We start from the raw sequence: 14379 nt of genomic DNA, 5'->3' as shown, positions 1-14379 counted from the left end.
AAGGGAGGATGGTGAAGGCAACACTAGAATCTAGGCTAAGTACAAAGTAGTGGCTTAAAATTGTATTTGTTGTTGTTGTTTAGTTGTTTAGTCATGTCCAACTCTTCGTGACCCCATGGACCAGAGCATGCCAGGCACTCCTGTCTTCCACTGCCTCCCGCAGTTTGGTCAAACTCATGCTGGTAGCTTTGAGAACACTATCCAACCATCTTGTCCTCTGTCGTCCCCTTCTCCTTGTGCCCTCCATCTTTTCCAACATCAGGGTCTTTTCCAGGGAGTCTCCTCATGAGGTGGCCAAAGTATTGGAGCCTCAGCTTCACGATCTGTCTTTCCAGTGAGCACTCAGGGCTGATTTCCTTAAGAATGGATAGGTTTGGTCTTCTTGCAGTCCATGGGACTCTCAAGAGTCTCCTCCAGCACCATAATTCAAAAGCATAAATTCTTCGGCGATCAGCCTTCTTTATGGTCCAGCTCTCACTTCCTTACATCACCACTGGGAAAACCATAGCTTTAACTATACGGACCTTTGTTGGCAAGGTGATGTCTCTGCTTTTTAGGATGCTGTCTAGGTTTTATCATTGCTTTTCTCCCAAGAAGCAGGCAGGTTTTAATTTCGTGACTGCTGTCACCATCTGCAGTGATCATGCTGGATACTGTACATGCCCAGTTCCTTAACCAAATCTATACTTACCTGTAATCAATAAAGTTGTGGCCTAATTCATCCCAATATCAGTGTCCTGTGTCCATCATTTCGGCCCTCCCTGCAGCACCTGCCAACATCATGTGCCTGTGGTGGCAAATAAAATTTCTTCCCTTCCCCTTTAGGAAGAGCATGTAGAACTGAAACAAAGTCTCCCAGCTCTCACTTCCATACATCACTACTGGGAAAACCATAGCTTTAACTATATGGACCTTTGTTGGCAAGGTGATGTCTCTGCTTTTTAAGATGCTGTCTAGGTTTGTCATTGCTTTTCTCCCAAGAAGCAGGCACCCTTTTTCCTCCAAGGAGCTCAAGGGGGTTTACATGGTTCTCCATTTAACCCCCACAACAACCCTGTGAGGTAGGCTAGGCTGAGAGAGGCAGTGACTGGCCCAAGGCCACCCAGTGAGCTTCATGGCTGAGTGGGGATTTGAACCCTGTTCTCCCTGGTCCCAGTCTGACATGCCCGGCACACTGTCTCTTTTGTGCAGCTCAGGTATGTAGCTCCATTCTAATATGCTTTCTTGAACGCCACTTGCAAAAATGCCCATTATTGTCCTCATTTAAGAAAATTTGCAGTATGAAACAGTCTCTGGCAGTGTAAGGGAATTGCATGAACTTTGTGGGCAGTGTGGTGTTTTAAAAAGGAACATACTTGAAAGCTTATGATAGCACATATAAATACATTTTGAAAGGGAAAAATTGTATCAGCTGTTTCTAAGCCAACCTTTTGAAAGGATTTGCCTAGCAGAGGCTGATACTTATTTTATAAAGTCCATCAAAGCAAATTGCTGACCACTGTGTATAGATGGAAAAGAGTGTGACTACTCTGTAATGCTTTCAATATTGCAAAGATGATGGCAATGATTTTTTTTTTTTAAAGGGGAATGGGGAGTGAGAATCAGGATTGCTTTGTTTTTGATATTGCAATTAATCCCCCCCCACAGGGCAGCAACAGAACTGAGTTGCTCATAAGGTCGTCAAAAGTAGTATGACTGGTTATGACTTAGCAATCTCCTTTGAATTTTTTGGAATGTCTAAAGTGGTACTGAACAAATTTGTTAGCATATTGTGCCTGCCATCTTAACGTGTGACCAGTTTTTTTTAAAAAACAACAACTGTGGAAGGCATAGAAAATGAGATCTTGGAAGGCTCTAAAATGCCGATTAAGGTTTCCACTTGTGTTAAATATTCATAAGAGTTATATAATGATGTGTGCAATTAAAATCACTGATCATCAAATGATTGGTCTACCCCTTCTAACTACTCTGAAACAGCTGCATAGAGAAGGTAGTAATATGTCCATCAATTGCACGGCAACATCCGGGTTGTGTTTAAGTATGTAGTTCCAGTATCCCAAACTTGAGAATTATGGGGGCGGAGCATAGTGATGTCATAGGGAGAGTGCCTTATGATGTCATAGGCATGTCAGCTCTTGAAAGACAGGACTCTGACACCTAGGCAGGAACCACAGATGTGACTCAGTAGTAAAATGATAGAAAGTAAGGATGGATATCCTATGGCCCTCCAGATGTTGTTGGACTCCAAATCCCATCAGCCCCAGTCAGCATGGCAGGGATGATGAGAGTTGTAGTTTAACAACAACTGGAGTGCCATGGGAGAGTCCACTCCTGCAATATAACTAGAAATGTGAAAGCTTAAGAAATTTGGTAGATTCAGAGGGCAGGGTTTTTCCCAATATTTCCAGGTAGGGAAAATGGAAATGTTGGGAAATATTGTGTGTGTGTGTGTGTGTGTGTGTGTGTGCTCTCTTTTGCAATATTTTCTATTTAGGATGCAAGTTACCATTTTGTAAAATGAAGTAGAAATCTGATATTCACTGATGGCCCTGAGATTTATACTTGGAACCCTGGGAATGGACCTAAAACCAATGTGTGTGGTCTAAAGACAGAGACTTGTCAACCCCAGGTGAGAATCCTGCCAACTTGGACACAGGGGTAAAGGTAAAGGGACCCCTGACCATTAAGTCCAGTCGTGGCCGACTCTGGGGTTGCGGCACTCATCTCGCTTTATTGGCCGAGGGAGCCGGCGTACAGCTTCCGGGTCATGTGGCCATCATGACTAAGCTGCTTCTGGCGAACCAGAGCAGTGCACGGAAACGCCGTTTACCTTCCCGCCAGAGCAGTGCCTATTTATCTACTTGCCCTTTGACATGCTTTCGAACTGCTGGGTTGGCAGGAGCAGGGACCGAACTGTTACCATAAAGCACCAATGCTGCAGCAAGCAAAGGCTCCAGCAGCTCAGCCAGCTGCTTGTGGCTGGAAAGCCAGACAGGATGTTTGTGACTGTTGCCATGGGAACATAGGGGCAGTCCATTCTGTACTGAGCACCGGATGTTAGCTCAGTGTGTGTGTGTCATATGACCCGTACTGGATGTACTTGGGAGGAGTTTTTCTTCTTGCTGTTGTTGAGTGCAGACATGTTTCTCTGTACTGATGTAAGAGGCAGAAATAAATGATGTAAATAGTTTTCTGTCTGCTTCTTTCCCCTCCCTGGGGACACCAAAGGGGAGAGAGGAAGAACGGTGTGTTCCTCTCATACATCTGAGAAGAATCGCCGGACCTCGCCTGCTTATCAGCAGAGGTTGGGAGACGCGGGGAGGTCGACAGGAATATCTGCCGGTGCCTACGCTGGGCACATTCCTCTGACCCAGGCAGAATTCCAACAGTGGTAGCAGAGGATGGTTGCGTTTCATCGGACATCTGCATGAGAGGCTGGTGGAGAGGCTGTCCATTTTTTGCTGTCATATTAATCCCCAGGTATTTAACTTTCTTAGCCACTGTTAAACGCTGTTTACCTTTCTGCCGGAGCAGTACCTATTTATCTACTTGCACTTTGACGTGCTTTCGAACTGCTAGTTTGGCAGGAGCAGGGACCGAGCAACGGGAGCTCACCCTGTCGTGGGGATTCGAACTGCCGACCTTCTGATCGGCAAGCCCTAGGCTCTGTGGTTTAACCCACAGCACCACCCACGTCCCTGTAACCCGAGGTACCACAGTATAGTAGAAACATCGCCACCCGACCCCACTCATCTTTCCCCCCTCCACTTCTTTCCCCCTTTTCTTTCTAATGTCTCAACAAATGAAACAGATCCGTAAAAAATGTTACTTGGAAAAAATAGAGAGAGAGAGAGAGAGAGAGAGACATTGCACATACTTTTGTAAACCAAGAAAATCTTTAATAAAAATACATTAAAAATAATAATGCAGGGACTAGAAACGAAAGCAACTTAGAGAGGGGGAAAGACCACGGAAGTATACTCTGAGAGAATGAGGAAGGGGTGGGAGCTGACCGCCTTAGCCCATGGTCTAGGCGTATGGGGGGGTCTTCAAGACAGAATACGTTACAAGAGGAAGTTCGGCTGTTTCTGGTCTCGCCGGAAACACCCCCTTAGAAGGGACATCTTTGATTTATGGAAGGACGGCTGTGATCGCTGCTCCACTGAACTGTGTTTTGGTTTTTTTTGCAATAAATCTTCCTTTTAATTAACTACGCTCATTTGTTATCAAGACTCCCTGACACATCTGGAGGGCCAAAGATTCCTCACACCTGGAAAACACAACCCCATCCTGGTGGTTCTGGGCAACCTGAGCAGCAATACATTCATTTTTACCGCAGCAATCCGGCCCAGCAGTGAAAGCTTCAAATTTGACCAAATTTCTAAATCTTTTTTCACTTCAGCCCAACATTTCTCATAGTTATCTTTGAATAAATTCCCATTTTTTGCTGTCATATTAATCCCCAGGTATTTAACTTTCTTAGCCACTGTTAAACCTGTCTCATTCTGAAACCTCTCTCTCTCCATTGGTGTTAATTTTTTCTCTAAAGCCTTAGTTTTTAACTTGTTCAATTTAAATCCTGCAACCTGACCAAATTCTTGAATCAATTCTAAAACCCTTTTGGTACTAGATTCTGGCTCCTGTAACGTCAGTACTAAGTCATCTGCAAATGCTCTCAGTTTGTACTGTTTTCACTACCTCTTTCCAACTGTACTTTTTCCCAATAAAAGAGGCTCCACATAGCTTGCTTTTCAGCTTGCTCCTGCACAGCTCATTGCATCTAACCTCCTGTCATCTCGTCATTCCTACAATCATCATCATCATTTGTAGCTGAAGTCAGTTGAGGTTCTGTTCCCCTGAGGCCACACCTAGCAGGACGCTCAGTGGCAGGGCCCAGTTTTACCACTTTTGATGCTGTGTTCTGGGCTCACCTGTTTGGCTACCACCTGAGCGGTTCAACAGTGCAGCTGGCAGCAGCGCTGGAATTTTGCTTCCTCTCTTAATTGAGATGCTCCCTAGGAACGAGGCCCCTGTACCTCTTTCTTTCTTTTTGTACCTGGCCTACTATGTGGGTCTCCCTATGAAGCCCTGCATCTCACTTTGAGAGCTGTTGGCAGCCTGCCGGTTTGTTTAGTGAGTTTTCAACGTGACCTTTCCATCAAAAACCGAGGATGCTGTGAACCTTTTCAAAAGTGATGTATTGTAATAATTGAAATCTGGCCAGTGGCCATTTTTAAATTGCTTCGATTGTTGGTTCTTTGCTGAGATTTGGGTTTCTTTCAGGAAATTAGAGCTCTGTAGCCTGAGCAGGGTGTGATGATCACACGCTGGTGTGCATTGCCTCCAAGCATTGCACCAGAAAGAGGGCTGGAGTTATAGATCGTAACTCTTAACAAAGTATATCAAAGAATCATTTGATTGCCCATTGTCGGCCAATTGGTGCCAAAGAAGGACAGAACTTTTTTTATGTATGCTACAACAGCAGCAAGAATACTCATCGCAAAGTATTGGAAGACACAAGATCTACCCACTCTGGAAGAATGGCAGATGAAGGTGATTGACTACATGGAATTGGCAGAAATGACTGGCAGAATCCGAGACCAGGGAGAAGAGTCGGTGAAAGAAGACTGGAAGAAATTTAAAGACTACTTACAGAAATATTGTAAAATTAATGAATGATAGAATGATGTTGGATAGTAACTAAGTGGTTTCTAGCTGTAATGCTTTAAGAGAATATGAAAAAATGGGTTATAAACGGGTTAAAATCTAATGGTAAGGATTTGCTGAAGTGGAATACAAAAAAGGGAGGTACGAGGAGGTCCGGGAAACAAGCTAAAGGAAAATAAGTAACTGGAAATATGCGTGTTTTTAATTGTTTTTATTTTGTATTTTTCTCTTTTCTTTTTCATTTTTACTGTAATATTTCAAAAAACCTAATAAATATCTTATATATATAAAAAAGAATCATTTGATTGCCAAATGCTCATTCCAAGCAATGACCTTCAAATTCAGCTTTTAAATATTGCAGCCACCCTTCTTTTTCTAACGTTGCCCCATTGCTTCAGATGTTTTATTAGCTAAAAATCCATGCTTGTTGCAGCTGCTATTCCATTGTTTTAGGTACAGTGGTACCTTAGTAGTTGAATGCCTTAGTTGTCGAACAAATTGGCTCCCGAACGTTGCAAACCTGGAAGTGAGTGTTCTGGTTTGCGAACGTTTTTTGGAAGGCGAACATCCAATGTGGCTTCTGCAGCTCCTGAAGCTAATCGGAAGCCGTGGAAGCCCTGTCGGATGTTCAGGTTCCAAATAACATTTGCAAACCGGAACACTCACTTTTGTGGCATTCAGGAGCCAAAATGTCTGAGTACCAAGGCGTTCAGGATCCAAGGTATGACTGTAGAATGTTGGTGTTTTAATCTGTTTTTAGTTTAATGCTGATTTTATCTTTTTTGAATGTTTGAATGTTTTCCACCGCTGCAGTACATGAACCAGCCCTTCCACATGGGGCCAATGCATGCAACTTCCAGTGTTGCTTGTTTTATAGTTTCCAGAGTCCTCCTTAGCACTGAACTACCAACTCTTTTCTTCCCGTCTCCTCTTTGACATAAGACAGGTAAACCAATGACATTCATAGCAGCCATGACACCCCTGCTGGACAAAGAATGGCGTGTTTATTTATGTTCATACAGCTGCTCAATAGTACAGGGCTGAATCTGAGCATTCTCTGAGCAGAGCTGAAAGGTTGCCCAGCAGTGGTAACACTAGTTGTGTCTTATCCTTTTTGTGCAACCAGTTGCACAGTTGTTGTGTTTTCCCTTGCACAACAAGGTTCCACAAGTGCACCACTAAGTGACTTTAACTGATCACTACTTTGGATGCAACCCATTAATTGTTCTTTAAGGCAGATGAAATACTATCACTAATACTAGTACTGCCAGTGACAATAACAACATAAATGTGGATATACAATTGAAATATACTCTGAGTCCTGTAGTTATTTCATGCTCTTTATTGCAGCTTGTAAAACAGTGATTGAATTGCCCCCAAACCTTAGGGTTTTATATACATTATTTACACAATGAGTCCCGTCTGATTGGCTGATTCTGCTTCCCTCCTGGAGCCTGATTGGTCTTTTCCTGCAGGCCAATCATTCGTTGCATTCTATGATCCTACCAGCCTAATAGCCTGATTAACTTCCTCCTGGAGCCTGATTGTTTTTTTCCTGCAAGCCAATCAGTTGTAGCATTTTAGGATCCTACTTGCCTATTGTTCTAGGAACCAAGGTTAGTACATCACGCTAATCAAACAGAATTTATTGATAGAGAAGCCCAGCTTTTAAAAATAAAAGTTATTTAAAAGGCTTGAGTATGTGGGATATTTACAACACAGTCAAACCAACAATGCATGTTTGCTAGAGAGGCGCATGATAAGAGCTGAAGCTCAGAGTCCTGTAAGTTTCCTAGACTCTCAGAGTCATTCCCACTTTGCCCTGTCAGGGGGAAGGCGTATCCATAAGTCTGCTCATCTTTTCCCAGTGGGCTTCATTGCAGCCGGGCAGCCAGGTCACAACAGCCTAAGGGATGGAGGGATGCCGCCTTTCCCCTGTGTTGTGCTGGCCACGATGCAACTAAGTCGCCCATGGCCATGCCCACCCTGAAGGCTGATTGGCTGGGGCTGTCCTACAGGAGAAGAACCTCAGCAATGATGATTCACCCTGTCTCTTGATTGGGTAAACTTTTGTTTGGTTGAAGGGGAGGTTGTTGCCTTCGCCTCCCCCTCCTCAGTAAGGGTATCCTGTTAAAGGGATCTGGGGTGTGAGATGGCCAAAAATAGCTTTATCATGTATAATAAGGTAAGAGTCCGATGTGTCTATTCAGACCAGGTCTCTCCATGGTTTTAAGTTTGGCCATCTCATCCCTTGCTTTTTCCTGTAAGACCAATTGCAGTCGTTAACAGTCGTCAACACGTTTACCACACCTATCAGCCAATCACCCTTTCCCACCACCCTTCTGAGTAATACCCCTCCCCACCCTCTCACTATATATAAGGGTCTGGTGACTTCTGTTTCAGTGTATCTGAAGAAGTGTGCATACACACGAAAGCTCATACCAATAACAAACTTAGTTGGTCTCTAAGGTGGAAGGAATTTTAAAAATTTTGTTTTGACTACGGCAGACCAACACGGCTACCTACCTATATCTTTTACAAGACTATTTGTTTGATTATTGTTTTAAGGGGGAGAAAAGGGTGAAGTACGAGGACAATCCTAGGTCTCTTAAAGGCTAAGACTAGCCTATCTAAGCTTCCTTTTAAACTGCAAAGGGATGCACTCTGCTGAGCTCACAGACGTGAGGACGGAAGGATAATATCTAATAAATATATCCTCTCCTAGCATCTATACATATTCCTACAGTATAAATGAAAACCTGAAGCTGAAAAGACCAGGTAAATCTCTTTGGGGAAGCTATTCCATAGTTGGGACACCACCACCGAAAAGGCTGTCTCCCTTCCTCACTTCGTTTGGTGAGCCACTTGAGCAGGGCCTCTGATGAGGGGACAGCATATATGAGCGAGGGCAACTTTTCAGGTAACCCGCAAGCATCCTGCCTTGAGTTTGTGACATCACAGCCAATCAGCCAGTTCCCGCCGATTGATCCTCGCAGCCTGGGGGCTATGAGCGTGTTCGGTCTTTGACGGAGACAATTTCCCTCTTGAAAACGGAAAGTTTCCCTCCTGGCGAAACTTGTGTGAGCGCTTTGTTTGCAACAGCTGCTGCTCCTTTTATGCCATTCAGCACATTTCTGCTAGGGAATTGCTTTGTGTGGCTCTCGCGAGCGCCTGGAAGGGGCGAGATAAAGGCGGCGGGAATAAATGTTATCAAAGCCCTGCCAGGGCTGTGAGTAAACTGATTTACATGCAGCAGAGGTGAGGCAAAAGGAAACAGTAATTGACCTTGTTGCCCTCTTCTGATTATTCAAGGCAGAGCGGACTCCCGGAAAGCCCATTCATCTCTGCGCCACAGTCTTGGATGACTGAGGAATAATTACAGGGGGATGTAAGGTAGGACTTGCAAAGATTTGTCACTGGCCACTGGATCTCATCGGGCTCAATAAAACCCAAGCAGTTTATAATTAGTCCAAGCTATCTAATAGTAACCTAATTTAAAAATGCAAATTATGAAAACATCTATTCCTCCCCACTCTCCCTCCCCCCCAAAAAAAGATTAAAACTATTAAGGATTCCAATCACAGCGTAGCTTGCGGTTCTTAAAGAGCTCAATGCCAATTATGTGCTTGGCTGCATTAAAATGAATTTCCACTTATTAATACAGACTCAAATGATCAAGTCTACATAAAGTCCAAGCATTTGTAACCTCCCATTTTCATTAGAAACGAACTTTTTCAATTAAGCAGTCGCTCGGCGTCCAGTGCTGCCCCCCACCCCCAAATGAAGACTTTTCAAACTGTGATTTGATGATAGCAGCTGAAGTTGGTGTTTCATTTTCTCCTGAATGGAAATGAGAGGTTCGCTGCATTCCAACTCCCCAAAGAGTGAAAGAGCTGTTAATTGCCAGCCGAGCCCTATGCTTCTGCTAGGAATGGAGAATTTGGTCCACATTTTAAAGGGAACTGACCTCATTTGCAGCGCTTGGACTTATACGCAGCTCAGAGCACAGTTATCAAGCAGATTGCGCACTTCCCTGAAATTTGCAAGGCGGGTTCAGCTTTAAAAAGTGCATGTGAGGATGTTGCTTTTAGGGAAAGTGTGTGCAACTAAAATCCATGGTTGTGTCCGCTGCTGTTCTGCTCATGCCATGAACTTCCATTTGCACAATGGAACATCCCTTTCACTTCCTCCAACCCACAGTCTCTTTTGCAACTTCAAAATATGCTCAAGAGGTTGGGGGACCCTCCAAAGAAGGAAGAAGACGAAGGGAAGGTGCTTTGGTGCAAGTGGAACTCTGTCCATGCAGTATGGGATACAACCCTTGATTTTTTCATGGTCTTTTTAAAACTGTTCTGCAGAAAATGGGATAGTAGCCAGCAATTTGCCAAATGTATTTATTCACTTTAACTGTTTGTGGTTTTATTGTGTGGTTTGATGTTTCTACTGCTGCGATCCGCTGTGTGTGTGATGATATAGCAGTACACAAATACTTCTATATTAAAAAATCAATATCCATTTAATTTCACAGCACATAGTTAAAACCGTGGGTCTCCCTCCCACAACAGGCAGTGATAGTCACCAACTCAGTTGGCTTTAAAAGAGGAATAGACAAATTCATGGAGAGTGCCAAGCCATCAGCACCTACTAGCCACAATAATAACAATATAATAATAATTTATTATTTTTACCCTGCCCATCTGGCTGGGTTTCCCCAGCTGCTCTGGATGGCTCCCAACAGAATATTAAAAACACAATAAAACATCAAACATTAAAAACTTCCCTAAACAGGGCTACCTTCAGATGTCTTCTAAAAGTCAGGTAGTTGTTTATTTCCTTGACATCTGATGGGAGAGTGTTCCACAGGGCAGGCGCCACTACTGAGAAGGCCCTCTGCCTGGTTTCCTGTAACCTCACTTCTTGCAGTGAGGGAACCGTTGGAAGGCCCTCGGAGCTGGACCTCAGTGTCCGGGCTGGATGATGGGGGTGGAAATGTTCCACAATGGCTATGCTTTGCATCTTTGGTCGGAGGCAGTAATACACCTGTGCTCTTGTGCTCAGGTCCTGCTTCCTGGTTTCCTATGGGCCACTGTGAAAATAGGATGCTGGACTCGATGTGCCTTCAGCCTTGTCCAGCAGGCTATTCTTACATTCTTAGGTTCCTAGCCGGTTCTCAGTTGCTAGAAGCTACAGGGGGAGAGAGTGCTCTTGTGCTTGGCTCCTGGCTTTGGGTTTCCCCACAGGCATCTGGCCAGCTCCTGTGAGATGGCCTGATCCAGTAGGCAACTTCTTAGGTTCTTACAACCCAAGTCGTATGCTTCATGTTGGTTGCGTGGCAAGTCCCCTCCCCCATGTGAAACGAAGACACTGGACACGTTATTTAAGGTTAATGGGCATAAAAAGGCCACAACTTTATTGATTACAGAATTGAAAGGTATTGGCCTTAGGCACTGGCTCCTATCGACTACCTGGCATGGAGACCGGGAAGGGTTATCCACAAGCCGTGGGAGTCCTGTTGAAGTACGCCAACTAGGATCCCACGCGTGTCACCGCTCGGGGGCATGCCGGAGGCCCTTACCTCCCTAGGTTTCGGACAAGGCAACGCCCCCTGGAGTCCTCTACCGGACTACCCTTTTCATTGGGGGAAGGTGATGGCGCTTCCTCCCCCCCATTCATTTGCATAACAATTAACCCCTGCCAATGCCCAACCGCCAATACCGCGGAAGTTGTGACGTTTGCTACGAGGTAGGCGAAAAAACCAAAAGGCTGGAAGTGCGCCAAGTTGGAAAAATTCCTACCAGGCCCCTTGCGGCGACCAACCGGAGTCCATAGCAAGGTCATAGCTAGCTAAGCCTAAGGGTGGGTGGGATGGGAAAACCGCTCAGCTGGAAAGGGGAAAGAGGGCGGTCCCCGGGCGTGCCTGGCCTTAAGTAGGCTAGGCCACGCCTCCCCAGCCCGCCGATTGGCTGGCCGGGTCGAAGGCACGCCTGGGGATTCCCTGGATCTCACGGGGGCAAAAGGCCAGCCCCCGTGTGTGTGGGAGGGGGTAGCCCGCAACCCCCTCTCCTCCCAAGCTCGGAAATGGCTTTTCCCCATTTATATACCTGTTCAGTACTCACAATAAGAAAAAGTTGTCTGAAACCAGGTGTTAAGGACATTTTCTTTTCTCCGCCTCTCCTTCCGTCTGCCGATGATGAAGTCCTCGTTCTGGGATCTCTTTTTACGCTTGCTTGGGCCTCTCTCTTTTTCCGTCCCCCTTGACTTGGCATTTCAGTCCTGAAAAGAGCTCCAGCTGTGTACAAAACATCTTGAAGCAACAGCAGTCAATTCAACCTTCTTAGAACAGTAGATGCTAGTAACCATTTTTGACAGAATGGAGGTCTCGGTCGGATGTCAGGGGATTAGAAAGATATTCTCTGTCTTGAACCATGCCTGGATGTAACATCCGGCAGTGGAGAGAGGGAGAGAGGCGGAGAAAGAGAAAGAGAGAGAGAGAAGGAGACAGGTGAGCATGTTCCATATTTAAGATGACAAGAGCAATACAGTCATGGAAAAAAGTTCGAGGATTCTACTTCTTTTTTTTAAAGGGACGAGGAGGACTCTTTGTTGCTTGCTCATTCCTAAGAAGCACTTCTAAGGATTTTCTGCTGCAGCAGAGGAGTCTGAGCAAAGAATGGTGCAGAAAAATAAGACCTTGAAGGATCAAGCGATTCTTTCTAGTTGAGGGACATGTCTGCACAGCAGCACCTGTGATATGGAAAAGAAGGAAGCATAAGAACATAAGAAGAACTTGCTGGATCAGGTCGACGACCCATCTAGTTGAGCATTCTGTTCTCACAATGGCCGACTGCAGGAAGTATCCTGTGCAACCGAAGCCTAGATGTGTTTACTCAGAAGCTGGAATGGGGTAGAAAGTTTATTTGGTTTGCTTTGTATTTAAAGGCCAACCAACCAAATTGGCACATCCTGAAACAACAACAACAATAATTTTTATTTATACCCCGCCCTCCCCAGCCAAGGCCGGGCTCAGGGTGGCTAACAAGCAATAATAAAAACAAATTGAATGAATACAACTTAAAAACAAAATTAAAATACAACATTAAAATATTGAAACCTCATCGCAGGAGGAGAAAGGAAAAGAAAAAAGAAAGAGGGGGAGGGAATCAAATTGGCTCCAAGCCAAAGGCCAGGTGGAACAACTCTGTCTTACAGGCCCTGCGGAAAGAAATCAGATCTTGCAGGGCCCTGGTCTCATGAGGCAGAGGGTTCCACCAAGCCGGAGCCAGAGTTGAAAAGGCCCTGGCTCTGGTTGAAGCTAGTCTAACTTCCTTAGGGCCCGGGACCTCTAGGGTGTTGCTATTTATGGACCTTGAGGCTCTCCGTGGGGCATACCGGGAGAGGCAGTCCCGTAGGTACAAGGGTCCTAGGCCGTGAAGGGCTTTAAAGGTCAAAACCAGCACCTTAAATCTGACCCTGTATTCCACCGGGAGCCAGTGGAGCTGGAAAAGCACTTGGTGAATATGCTCCCATGGCAGAGACCCTGTGAGGAGCCTCGCTGCAGCATTCTTCATCCGCTGGAGTTTCTGGGACAGCTTCAAGGGCAGCCCCGCGTAGAGCGAATTACAGTAGTCAAGCCTGGAGGTGACTGTTGCATGGATCACTGTGGCCAGGTCGGGGCGGGAAAGGTAAGGGACCAACCATACGCCATCCTTTGACCATTGCACTTCTCCAGGTTGTGCAACAATGTTGTCCAGCCAAGTGATGTGTACAAAATGCATATGTACATCATTACAAGCATTATATTATTATATTATGTTAAGCAATGCATTATATTAGGGGGAATTGCGTTGCCCAAATGAGTACGTTGGGGAAGTTTCATACAAAGCTGTTTTTATTAGAAATTTGCACCAAACTTGTGATGAGTTTCCATGAGGACTGTGAAACTGATAATCAATTGTGCTTTGCATTGCAAGCAGCTTTGAGGAAGCTCAAAGAGCACCTTGCATCCCACCAGATCAATGGCTGTTGCTCAGAGACAATACTGTGGGTGCTGTAGCCTGAGCCACAACAGCAACTAAAACCAATACCTATTGACCAGGTTGCTTGCTGCCATTTGTCTCATCTACACCTTTTAACAATCAGCCAACATGTTCATTAATTCAGGTTATGTTCACTGCTCTTCCACTCCGTTGATCTTTACTGTTCAGCTACTGTCTTCTGAGTCTGAATGCATTTTCTTCTTGCTGTTAGGATATGTGAATTGCAAAACAGGAAAGGAGCCATTGGGCCGTGGCCTTCTCTTTCTCTCTCTGTTTACGTTGCCAAGTGCAGTTGTGTTGGGAAGAAGAGCAGCCCCAAAGCAAACAGCGGTAACTTATCTTAAGTACTTTGTGCATGCAAATGTTGTGCCCCTCTTAAACCACTGCTAGTTCTCTGGGTCATTAATGCTACGGAGATGAATTCTCCCTTTCCCGTGAATTTATGCTCCTGATATATTTCACCACCTGCTTCTCGCACCCTTAAATAGTTCTGCTTTCAGCCCCCTCTACTGTTTTAATCATGTTGATAATAATAATGATAATAATAATAATAATAATAATAATAATAATAATAATAATAATAATTTTAATAATATCCCACCCTCCCCAGCCAAAGCCGGGCTCAGGGCAGCTAACAACAATAAAATAATACAACATTCTAAAATCATTTCATTAT

The 14379-nt window shown here is 44.8% G+C and overlaps 1 protein-coding gene and 1 long non-coding RNA gene across 3 annotated transcripts in view; one reads left to right on the top strand and one right to left on the bottom strand.

Annotated features, from left to right (window-relative positions):
• The window catches only part of DMXL2 (Dmx like 2), a 416196-nt gene that overhangs the window by 205439 nt on the left and 196378 nt on the right, over positions 1-14379 (bottom strand). The window lies entirely within an intron of this gene.
• Positions 8808-14379, top strand: part of LOC308462769 — a 108134-nt gene continuing 102562 nt past the window's right edge. The window contains exons 1-2 of one of the 2 annotated variants that reach the window (XR_013979333.1): positions 8808-9060; positions 13915-14033. This is a non-coding gene — a long non-coding RNA (uncharacterized lncRNA). The remainder of the gene's footprint in view (positions 9061-13914; positions 14034-14379) is intronic. The other variant, XR_013979332.1, reaches the window with a different exon arrangement.

Source organism: Podarcis pityusensis (assembly GCF_964106645.2).
Source record: "Podarcis pityusensis genome assembly, chromosome: 14".
NCBI lineage: Eukaryota > Metazoa > Chordata > Lepidosauria > Squamata > Lacertidae > Podarcis > Podarcis pityusensis.
This window is presented reverse-complemented; position numbering and strand designations above follow the sequence as displayed.